Source organism: Clinocottus analis, unplaced genomic scaffold, assembly GCF_023055335.1.
Source record: "Clinocottus analis isolate CAN_PGR_092001 unplaced genomic scaffold, fCliAna1.0.p SCAF_55, whole genome shotgun sequence".
In the NCBI taxonomy this organism is placed as follows: domain Eukaryota; kingdom Metazoa; phylum Chordata; class Actinopteri; order Perciformes; family Cottidae; genus Clinocottus; species Clinocottus analis.
Genome location: NW_027176213.1, coordinates 429,175 through 441,674, shown reverse-complemented (window position 1 = coordinate 441,674; position 12,500 = coordinate 429,175).

Genomic DNA, 12,500 nt, shown 5'->3' with positions numbered 1-12,500 from the left:
GTGCGTGTGTGTGTGTATACGTGTGTGTGCATGTGTATGTGTGTGTGTGTGTGTGTGTGTCAGGGCAGGTGTGTTGAGTGTGAGCTCAACACACCTGGTGTAACACACAAGGTGTTATAAGTTAAGGTGTTATAAGTATCTCATATCAATATATAATAACATCACTATATAATAACATATCAATATGTAATAACATATCAATGTGTAATAACATATCAATATGTAATAACATATCAATATGTAATAACATATCAATATGTAATAACATATCAATGTGTAATAACATATCAATATGTAATAACATATCAATATGTAATAACATATCACTATGTAATAACACATCACTATGTAATAACATATCAATATGTAATAACATATCAATATGTAATAACACATCACTATGTAATAACATATCACTATGTAATAACACATCAATATGTAATAACACATCAATATGTAATAACACATCAATATGTAATAACACATCACTATGTAATAACACATCAATATGTAATAACACATCACTATGTAATAACATATCAATATGTAATAACATATCAATATGTAATAACACATCAATATGTAATAACACATCACTATGTAATAACACATCACTATGTAATAACATATCAATATGTAATAACATATCAATCAAGGACATTTTTGGCATAAAGTCTTTATTTAATATCTCCACAGTTAAAACATTTACATGTTTATTTACTTATTCAAGTTATTGGTGTGCAGCTTTTAGATTTTCAGTAAATCAATCAAGTTATAAATGTGTTAAACCTCATCTGGTCATCATTAATATTGATCTGCTCATTTATGGATTCGTTGTTTTATCAGAGATTCTGAACTATTCCTTTAAGTTAGTCACAAACACAGCAAACATATTTTAACAGAGGATATTAAGGTTATTATGATACATACATATATATATATATATATATATATATATATATATATATATATATATATATATATATGTATGTGTGTGTGTATATGTGTGTATAAGTGTATATATGTCTGTATTTCCAGTCTTTGACAGCATCTTTTCCAGGTTTTTCTCAGGAGTCGTTTTATTTCTTTCGCTCCGTTTCTTGGGCCACATCCATCAGGTCATCAAACAAATCTGAAACATAAACACAAAACAATAATTACTGTTAAATTAGTTCAGAAGGTTTCTTCATGTTTTCTAACAGGCTGGAAGAGATGAACACATGAAGGAGCAGATGAGCACATGAAGGACGTGAAGTGGTACACTGGTCCATAGGAGTCACTTATGGGTCATAAGTCCTGTTCTTTACCTCCATCATTGACTTGTACAGGTGGTGAGGTGGCTCCTCCCCTTCCTTCCTCTCCTCCCCTTGCTTCCTCTCCTCTCCTTCCTTCCTCTCCTCTCCTTCCTTCCTCTCCTCCCCTTGCTTCCTCTCCTCTCCTTCCTTCCTCTCCTCTCCTTCCTTCCTCTCCTCCCCTTGCTTCCTCTCCTCCCCTTCCTTCCTCTCCTCTCCTTCCTTCCTCTCCTCCCCTTCCTTCCTCTCCTCTCCTTCCTTCCTCTCCTCCCCTGGTCTCTGCAGCTCCCTCCAGCTCACTGAAGAGACCAGAGAATCCACATTTCTTCTCTTTCTTGTCGTCGTCTCTGTCGAAGATCTTTGAGAAGAAGCTGTCCTTCTTGTCCTCGTCCTCCTCGCTGCTCCTCCACTTCTTCTTGTCCTCGTCCTCGTCGTCGTCTCTGTCGAAGATCTTTGAAAAGAAGCTCTCGTCGTCCTTCCTCCTGCTCCTCCTCTTCTTCTTGTCGTCATCGTCGTCTCTGTTCAGGATCTTTGAGAAGAAGCCTCCTTCGTCTTTGTCCTCGTCCTCCATCCCCAGAACATCCTTCATTTTGTCCTCCACGAAGTCTCCTGCAGAACAACCAGCACCATGAACAGAGTACTACAGGTACTACCTCCAGGTGTACAGGTACTACAGGTACTACCTCCAGGTGTACAGTTACTACAAGTACTACCTCCAGGTGTACAGGTACTACCTCCAGGTGTACAGGTAGTACAGGTACTACCTCCAGGTGTACAGGTACTACCTCCAGGTGTACAGGTACTACAGGTACTACCTCCAGGTGTACAGGTACTACCTCCAGGTGTACAGGTACTACAGGTACTACCTCCAGGTGTACAGTTACTACAAGTACTACCTCCAGGTGTACAGGTACTACCTCCAGGTGTACAGGTAGTACAGGTACTAACTCCAGGTGTACAGTTACTACAAGTACTACCTCCAGGTGTACAGGTACTACAGGTACTACCTCCAGGTGTACAGGTACTACAGGTACTACCTCCAGGTGTACAGGTACTACAGGTACTACCTCCAGGTGTACAGGTACTACAGGTACTACCTCCAGGTGTAGAGGTACTACAGGTACTACCTCCAGGTGTACAGGTACTACAGGTACTACCTCCAGGTGTACAGGTACTACAGGTACTACCTCCAGGTGTACAGGTACTACAGGTACTACCTCCAGGTGTAGAGGTACTACAGGTACTACCTCCAGGTGTACAGGTACTACAGGTACTACCTCCAGGTGTACAGGTACTACAGGTACTACCTCCAGGTGTAGAGGTACTACAGGTACTACCTCCAGGTGTACAGGCACTACAGGTACTACCTCCAGGTGTACAGGTACTACAGGTACTACCTCCAGGTGTAGAGGTACTACAGCAGGAACATGACCTCTCGTTCAAACTGCAAACAAACAAACCTGTGTAATAATCCAACAGATCCATAAGATTCATAAACTCTGCGTTCATAAACACGGTTCCCTCCAGTGAAACATTCATCAATTAATTCATTATTACTTCCATGAATACTCATCTGGATTATCAGATACGCCTCATTAGTTATGTAAAGTAAACCTCTTTGTGCTTCAGGCTAACATGAATGCTAACAGGTGAGGTCATGTGACCGGAGCATCCTCTTCCTCTGCTTCAGCTCTTCATCGCTTCAATACACGTTCTCACTTTGCAGCAAACAAGAACCTGGATTTCATTTACTCGTATCGATCATGAATAAGAATAAAAGCCGACAGTCTTTTCTCTACTCACCCATCTTTCTTGCAATCCATTTATCCATCGCTGCCTCTCTCTCTCTCTCTCTCTCTCTCGCTCTCTCTCTCTCTCTCTCTCTCTCTCTCTCTCTCTCTCTCGTGGGATGACAGACTTCAGTGTGTCCTCATGCAGGAGCAGGTGAGACTGAAGCCTCAACTCTTTCAGGCGACGCCCCTCTCAGGTGGCCCCGCCCCTCTCGGGTGACCCGCCCCTCTCAGGTGGCCCCGCCCCTCTCGGGTGACCCGCCCCTCTCAGGTAGCCCCGCTCCTCTCAGGTGGCCCCGCCCCCCTCAGGTGGCCCCGCCCCTCTCAGCTGGTGGACCCGCCCCCCTCAGGTGTGCCTCCCTGTCCCCGGTGGTTTGTGTCTGCAGACCGGTTCCTCCGGTTCCTTCGGTTCCTTCGGTTCCTGTGCTCTGCGTCCAGCTGATCAGAGTCAGAATGAATCCTCACTAAAGTACATTTACTTTACTTTTACTGGGGAATATTGTACTTTTAACAGATTATTAATGAAGTAATAAATGATGTATTAGTACATTAAATCATTAAAAACTCAAAGACAAATGAGTACTTTTACTTTTGGTCCGTTTATTTTGACGGCAGTAATAAAATAAAGTTACGAGTACAGTGCTTTGAGTCATAACAGAGTATTTGTACACGGTGTCAGTAGTACTTGTTGGTCCTATTTCCATGAGAACTCCATGAGCTCCACCGACATCAGGACAGCAGGACGTGTCTACATCTTCCACCGCAAACTAAAAACTCACCTTTTTCGACTCCACCTTGAATAAAGACAATGAGGCAGCACTTGGATGCTCCTACTGATAGCACTGAGCAGTTTGACTTCACTGGAGAAATTCTTCTCTTGGTTCTTGTTGTTCCTACTTCCTACTTACGGTTGAATGCACTTATTGTAAGTCGCTTTGGATAAAAGCGTCAGCGAAATGACATGTGATGTAGTGACATGTAATGTAATGTAATGTAGTGACATGTAATGTAATGTAATGTAGTGACATGTAATGTAGTGACATGTAATGTAATGTAATGTAGTGACATGTAATGTAATGTGATGTAGTGACATGTAATGTAATGTAATGTAACGTAATGTAATGTAATGTAAAGTAATGTTACGTAATGTAACTTAATGTAATGTAACGTAATGTAACGTAATGTAATGTAATGTAACGTAATGTAATGTAATGTTACGTAACGTAATGTAACGTAACGTAATGTAACGTAATGTAACGTAATGTAATGTAATGTAACGTAACGTAACGTAATGTAAAGTAATGTTACGTAATGTAACGTAATGTAACGTAACGTAATGTAATGTAACGTAATGTAACGTAATGTAATGTAATGTAACGTAATGTAACGTAACGTAACGTAATGTAATGTAACGTAACGTAACGTAACGTAATGTAACGAAACGTAACGTAATGTAATGTAACGTAACGTAACGTAATGTAATGTAACGTAACGTAACGTAATGTAATGTAACGTAACGTAACGTAATGTAATGTAACGTAACGTAACGTAATGTAATGTAAAGTAATGTAACGTAACGTAATGTAACGTAACGTAACGTAACGTAACGTAATGTAATGTAACGTAACGTAACGTAACGTAACGTAACGTAACGTAAAGTAATGTAACGTAACGTAACGTAACGTAACGTAACGTAACGTAACGTAAAGTAATGTAATGTAACGTAACGTAACGTAACGTAACGTAACGTAACGTAACGTAACGTAACGTAATGTAACGTAACGTAATGTAATGTAATGTAAAGTAATGTAACGTAACGTAATGTAATGTAACGTAACGTAATGTAATGTAATGTAACGTAACGTAATGTAATGTAACGTAACGTAATGTAATGTAACGTAATGTAACGTAACGTAACGTAATGTAATGTAACGTAACGTAACGTAGTGTAATGTAACGTAATGTAACGTAACGTAACGTAAAGTAATGTAATGTAATGTAACGTAACGTAACGTAACGTAACGTAACGTAACGTAACGTAACGTAAAGTAATGTAACGTAACGTAACGTAACGTAACGTAACGTAACGTAACGTAACGTAACGTAACGTAATGTAACGTAACGTAACGTAGTGTAATGTAACGTAATGTAACGTAACGTAACGTAAAGTAATGTAATGTAATGTAACGTAACGTAACGTAACGTAACGTAACGTAACGTAAAGTAATGTAACGTAACGTAACGTAACGTAACGTAACGTAACGTAACGTAATGTAACGTAACGTAACGTAGTGTAATGTAACGTAATGTAACGTAACGTAACGTAAAGTAATGTAATGTAATGTAACGTAACGTAACGTAACGTAACGTAACGTAACGTAAAGTAATGTAACGTAACGTAACGTAACGTAACGTAACGTAACGTAACGTAAAGTAATGTAACGTAACGTAACGTAACGTAACGTAACGTAACGTAACGTAAAGTAATGTAATGTAACGTAACGTAACGTAACGTAATGTAACGTAACGTAATGTAACGTAAAGTAATGTAATGTAATGTAACGTAATGTAACGTAACGTAACGTAATGTAATGTAACGTAATGTAATGTAATGTAACGTAACGTAATGTAATGTAACGTAATGTAATGTAACGTAACGTAACGTAATGTAATGTAACGTAACGTAATGTAACGTAATGTAACGTAATGTAATGTAACGTAATGTAATGTAACGTAATGTAACGTAACGTAAAGTAATGTAATGTAATGTAACGTAATGTAATGTAACGTAACGTAACGTAATGTAATGTAACGTAACGTAACGTAATGTAATGTAACGTAATGTAATGGAATGTAACGTAATGTAATGTAATGTAACGTAACGTAATGTAATGTAACGTAATGTAATGTAACGTAACGTAACGTAATGTAATGTAACGTAACGTAACGTAATGTAACGTAATGTAACGTAATGTAATGTAACGTAATGTAATGTAACGTAATGTAACGTAACGTAAAGTAATGTAATGTAATGTAACGTAATGTAATGTAACGTAACGTAACGTAATGTAATGTAACGTAACGTAACGTAATGTAATGTAACGTAATGTAACGTAACGTAAAGTAATGTAATGTAACGTAACGTAACGTAACGTAATGTAACGTAACGTAATGTAACGTAAAGTAATGTAATGTAATGTAACGTAATGTAACGTAACGTAACGTAATGTAATGTAACGTAATGTAATGTAATGTAACGTAACGTAATGTAATGTAACGTAATGTAATGTAACGTAACGTAACGTAATGTAATGTAACGTAACGTAATGTAACGTAATGTAACGTAATGTAATGTAACGTAATGTAATGTAACGTAATGTAACGTAACGTAAAGTAATGTAATGTAATGTAACGTAATGTAATGTAACGTAACGTAACGTAATGTAATGTAACGTAACGTAACGTAATGTAATGTAACGTAATGTAATGTAATGTAATGTAATGTAATGTAAGGTAACGTAACGTAACGTACTGTAATGTAACGTAACGTAACGTAATGTAACGTAACGTAATGTAAAGTAATGTAAAGTAATGTAACGTAATGTAACGTAACGTAATGTAATGTAATGTAACGTAATGTAACGTAATGTAATGTAACGTAATGTAATGTAATGTAATGTAACGTAACGTAACGTAATGTAATGTAACGTAATGTTATGTAATGTAATGTAACCTAATGTAATGTAACGTAATGTAATGTAACGTAACGTAACGTAACGTAATGTAACGTAATGTAATGTAATGTAACGTAACGTAACGTAATGTAATGTAACGTAACGTAACGTAATGTAATGTAAAGTAATGTAACGTAATGTAATGTAATGTAATGTAATGTAACGTAATGTAATGTAATGTAACGTAACGTAACGTAACGTAATGTAACGTAATGTAATGTAACGTAACGTAACGTAACGTAATGTAATGTAACGTAATGTAATGTAACGTAATGTAATGTAACGTAACGTAACGTAATGTAATGTAATGTAACGTAACGTAACGTAATGTAACGTAATGTAATGTAACGTAATGTAACGTAACGTAACGTAAAGTAATGTAATGTAATGTAACGTAATGTAACGTAACGTAATGTAACGTAATGTAATGTAACGTAATGTAACGTAACGTAACGTAATGTAATGTAATGTAACGTAATGTAATGTAATGTAACGTAACGTAACGTAACGTAATGTAACGTAATGTAATGTAACGTAACGTAACGTAACGTAATGTAATGTAACGTAATGTAATGTAACGTAATGTAATGTAACGTAACGTAACGTAATGTAATGTAATGTAACGTAACGTAACGTAATGTAACGTAATGTAATGTAACGTAATGTAACGTAACGTAACGTAAAGTAATGTAATGTAATGTAACGTAATGTAACGTAACGTAACGTAATGTAATGTAACGTAATGTAATGTAATGTAATGTAACGTAATGTAACGTAACGTAAAGTAAAGTAATGTAATGTAACGTAATGTAATGTAACGTAACGTAACGTAACGTAATGTAATGTAACGTAACGTAATGTAACGTAACGTAACGTAAAGTAATGTAATGTAATGTAACGTAATGTAATGTAACGTAACGTAATGTAACGTAACGGAACGTAATGTAACGTAATGTAATGTAACGTAACGTAATGTTACGGAATGTTACGTAATGTAACGTAATGTAACGTAACGTAATGTAATGTAATGTAATGTAACGTAATGTAACGTAATGTAATGTAACGTAATGTAATGTAATGTAATGTAACGTAACGTAACGTAACATAATGTAATGTAACGTAATGTAATGTAATGTAACGTAACGTAACGTAATGTAACGTAACGTAATGTAATGTAATGTAACGTAATGTAATGTAACGTAACGTAATGTAACGTAACGTAAAGTAATGTAATGTAATGTAACGTATTGTAATGTAACGTAACGTAATGTAACGTAACGTAACGTAATGTAACGTAATGTAATGTAACGTAACGTAACGTAATGTTACGGAATGTTACGTAATGTAACGTAATGTAACGTAACGTAATGTAATGTAATGTAACGTAATGTAACGTAATGTAACGTAATGTAATGTAATGTAATGTTACGGAATGTTACGTAATGTAACGTAATGTAACGTAACGTAATGTAATGTAATGTAATGTAACGTAATGTAACGTAATGTAATGTAACGTAATGTAATGTAATGTAATGTAACGTAACGTAACATAATGTAATGTAACGTAATGTAATGTAATGTAACGTAACGTAACGTAATGTAACGTAACGTAATGTAATGTAATGTAACGTAATGTAATGTAACGTAACGTAATGTAACGTAACGTAAAGTAATGTAATGTAATGTAACGTATTGTAATGTAACGTAACGTAATGTAACGTAACGTAACGTAATGTAACGTAATGTAATGTAACGTAACGTAATGTTACGGAATGTTACGTAATGTAACGTAATGTAACGTAACGTAATGTAATGTAATGTAACGTAATGTAACGTAATGTAACGTAATGTAATGTAATGTAATGTAACGTAACGTAACGTAACATAATGTAATGTAACGTAATGTAATGTAATGTAATGTAACGTAACGTAATGTAATGTAATGTAATGTAACGTAACGTAACGTAACGTAATGTAATGTAACGTAATGTAATGTAATGTAACGTAACGTAACGTAATGTAATGTAACGTAACGTAACGTAATGTAACGTAATGTAATGTAACGTAATGTAATGTAACGTAATGTAACGTAACGTAAAGTAAAGTAATGTAATGTAACGTAATGTAATGTAACGTAACGTAACGTAATGTAACGTAACGTAATGTAATGTAACGTAACGTAATGTAACGTAACGTAAAGTAATGTAATGTAACGTAATGTAATGTAACGTAACGTAATGTAACGTAACGTAACGTAACGTAATGTAACGTAATGTAATGTAACGTAACGTAATGTTACGGAATGTTACGTAATGTAACGTAATGTAATGTAACGTAACGTAATGTTACGGAATGTTACGTAATGTAACGTAATGTAACGTAACGTAATGTAATGTAATGTAATGTAACGTAATGTAACGTAATGTAATGTAACGTAATGTAATGTAATGTAACGTAACGTAACATAATGTAATGTAACGTAACGTAACGTAACGTAACATAATGTAATGTAACGTAATGTAATGTAATGTAATGTAACGTAACGTAATGTAATGTAATGTAATGTAACGTAACGTAACGTAACGTAACGTAATGTAACGTAATGTAATGTAATGTAACGTAACGTAACGTAATGTAATGTAACGTAACGTAACGTAATGTAACGTAATGTAATGTAACGTAATGTAATGTAACGTAATGTAACGTAACGTAAAGTAAAGTAATGTAATGTAACGTAATGTAATGTAACGTAACGTAACGTAACGTAATGTAATGTAATGTAACGTAACGTAATGTAACGTAACGTAAAGTAATGTAATGTAATGTAACGTAATGTAATGTAACGTAACGTAATGTAACGTAACGTAATGTAACGTAACGTAACGTAATGTAACGTAATGTAATGTAACGTAACGTAATGTTACGGAATGTTACGTAATGTAACGTAATGTAACGTAATGTAATGTAATGTAACGTAATGTAACGTAATGTAATGTAACGTAACGTAACGTAATGTAATGTAACGTAATGTAATGTAACGTAACGTAACGTAATGTAATGTAATGTAACGTAACGTAACGTAATGTAACGTAATGTAATGTAACGTAACGTAACGTAATGTAATGTAACGTAATGTAACGTAACGTAACGTAACATAATGTAATGTAACGTAACGTAACGTAACGTAATGTAACGTAATGTAATGTAATGTAATGTAACGTAACGTAACGTAATGTAACGTAATGTAATGTAACGTAACGTAACGTAATGTAACGTAACGTAATGTAATGTAATGTAACGTAACGTAACGTAATGTAACGTAACGTAAAGTAATGTAATGTAACGTAATGTAATGTAACGTAACGTAACGTAACGTAACGTAATGTAATGTAACGTAACGTAATGTAACGTAACGTAAAGTAATGTAATGTAATGTAACGTAATGTAATGTAACGTAACGTAATGTAACGTAACGTAATGTAACGTAACGTAACGTAATGTAACGTAATGTAATGTAACGTAACGTAATGTTACGGAATGTTACGTAATGTAACGTAATGTAACGTAACGTAATGTAATGTAATGTAATGTAACGTAATGTTACGGAATGTTACGTAATGTAACGTAATGTAACGTAACGTAATGTAATGTAATGTAATGTAACGTAATGTAACGTAACGTAATGTAATGTAACGTAATGTAACGTAATGTAATGTAACGTAACGTAATGTTACGGAATGTTACGTAATGTAACGTAATGTAACGTAATGTAATGTAATGTAACGTAATGTAACGTAATGTAATGTAACGTAACGTAACGTAATGTAATGTAACGTAATGTAATGTAACGTAACGTAACGTAATGTAATGTAATGTAACGTAACGTAACGTAATGTAACGTAATGTAATGTAACGTAACGTAACGTAATGTAATGTAACGTAATGTAACGTAACGTAACGTAACATAATGTAATGTAACGTAACGTAACGTAACGTAATGTAACGTAATGTAATGTAATGTAATGTAACGTAACGTAACGTAATGTAACGTAATGTAATGTAACGTAACGTAACGTAATGTAACGTAACGTAATGTAATGTAATGTAACGTAACGTAACGTAATGTAACGTAACGTAAAGTAATGTAATGTAACGTAATGTAATGTAACGTAACGTAACGTAACGTAACGTAATGTAATGTAACGTAACGTAATGTAACGTAACGTAAAGTAATGTAATGTAATGTAACGTAATGTAATGTAACGTAACGTAATGTAACGTAACGTAATGTAACGTAACGTAACGTAATGTAACGTAATGTAATGTAACGTAACGTAATGTTACGGAATGTTACGTAATGTAACGTAATGTAACGTAACGTAATGTAATGTAATGTAATGTAACGTAATGTAACGTAATGTAATGTAACGTAACGTAACGTAATGTAATGTAACGTAACGTAATGTAACGTAAAGTAATGTAATGTAACGTAACGTAATGTAACGTAACGTAACGTAATGTAACGTAATGTAATGTAACGTAACGTAATGTAACGTAACGTAATGTTACGGAATGTTACGTAATGTAACGTAATGTAACGTAACGTAATGTAATGTAATGTAATGTAACGTAATGTAACGTAATGTAATGTAACGTAATGTAATGTAATGTAATGTAACGTAACGTAACGTAACGTAACATAATGTAATGTAACGTAATGTAATGTAATGTAATGTAACGTAACGTAACGTAATGTAATGTAATGTAACGTAACGTAATGTAATGTAACGTAACGTAATGTAACGTAATGTAACGTAATGTAAAGTAATGTTACGTAATGTAACGTAATGTAATGTAACGTAATGTAACGTAATCTAATGTAACGTAATGTAATGTAATGTAATGTAATGTAATGTAACGTAACGTAATGTAATGTAACGTAATGTAATGTAACGTAACGTAACGTAATGTAACGTAACGTAATGTAACGTAATGTTACGTAATGTAACGTAACGTAATGTAACGTAATGTAATGTAACGTAATGTAACGTAATGTTACGTAATGTTACGTAATGTAATGTAACGTAATGTAACGTAATGTAATGTAACGTAATGTAATGTAACGTAACGTAACGTAATGTTACGTAATGTTACGTAATGTAATGTAACGTAATGTAACGTAATGTAATGTAACGTAATGTAACGTAACGTAAAGTAATGTAATGTAATGTTATGTAATGTAATGTAACGTAATGTAATGTAACGTAATGTAACGTAATGTAACGTAACGTAAAGTAATGTAATGTAATGTAACGTAACGTAATGTAATGTAACGTAATGTAATGTAATGTAACGTAATGTAATGTAACGTAATGTAGTGTAATGTCATGTAACGTAACGTAACGTAACGTAATGTAATGTAACGTAATGTAACGTAATGTAAGGTAACTGAACAAAATGCTAACTCATCAGAGCTGGAATGTCTATACATATATATATATATATATATATATATATATATATATATATGAATATATATATATAGTATATGTAAATATATATATATATATTTACATATACTATATATGTATGTATATATTTATATATACATATATGTATATATACATATATAGTATATTTAAATATATATATATATATATATATATATATATATATAAATGTAT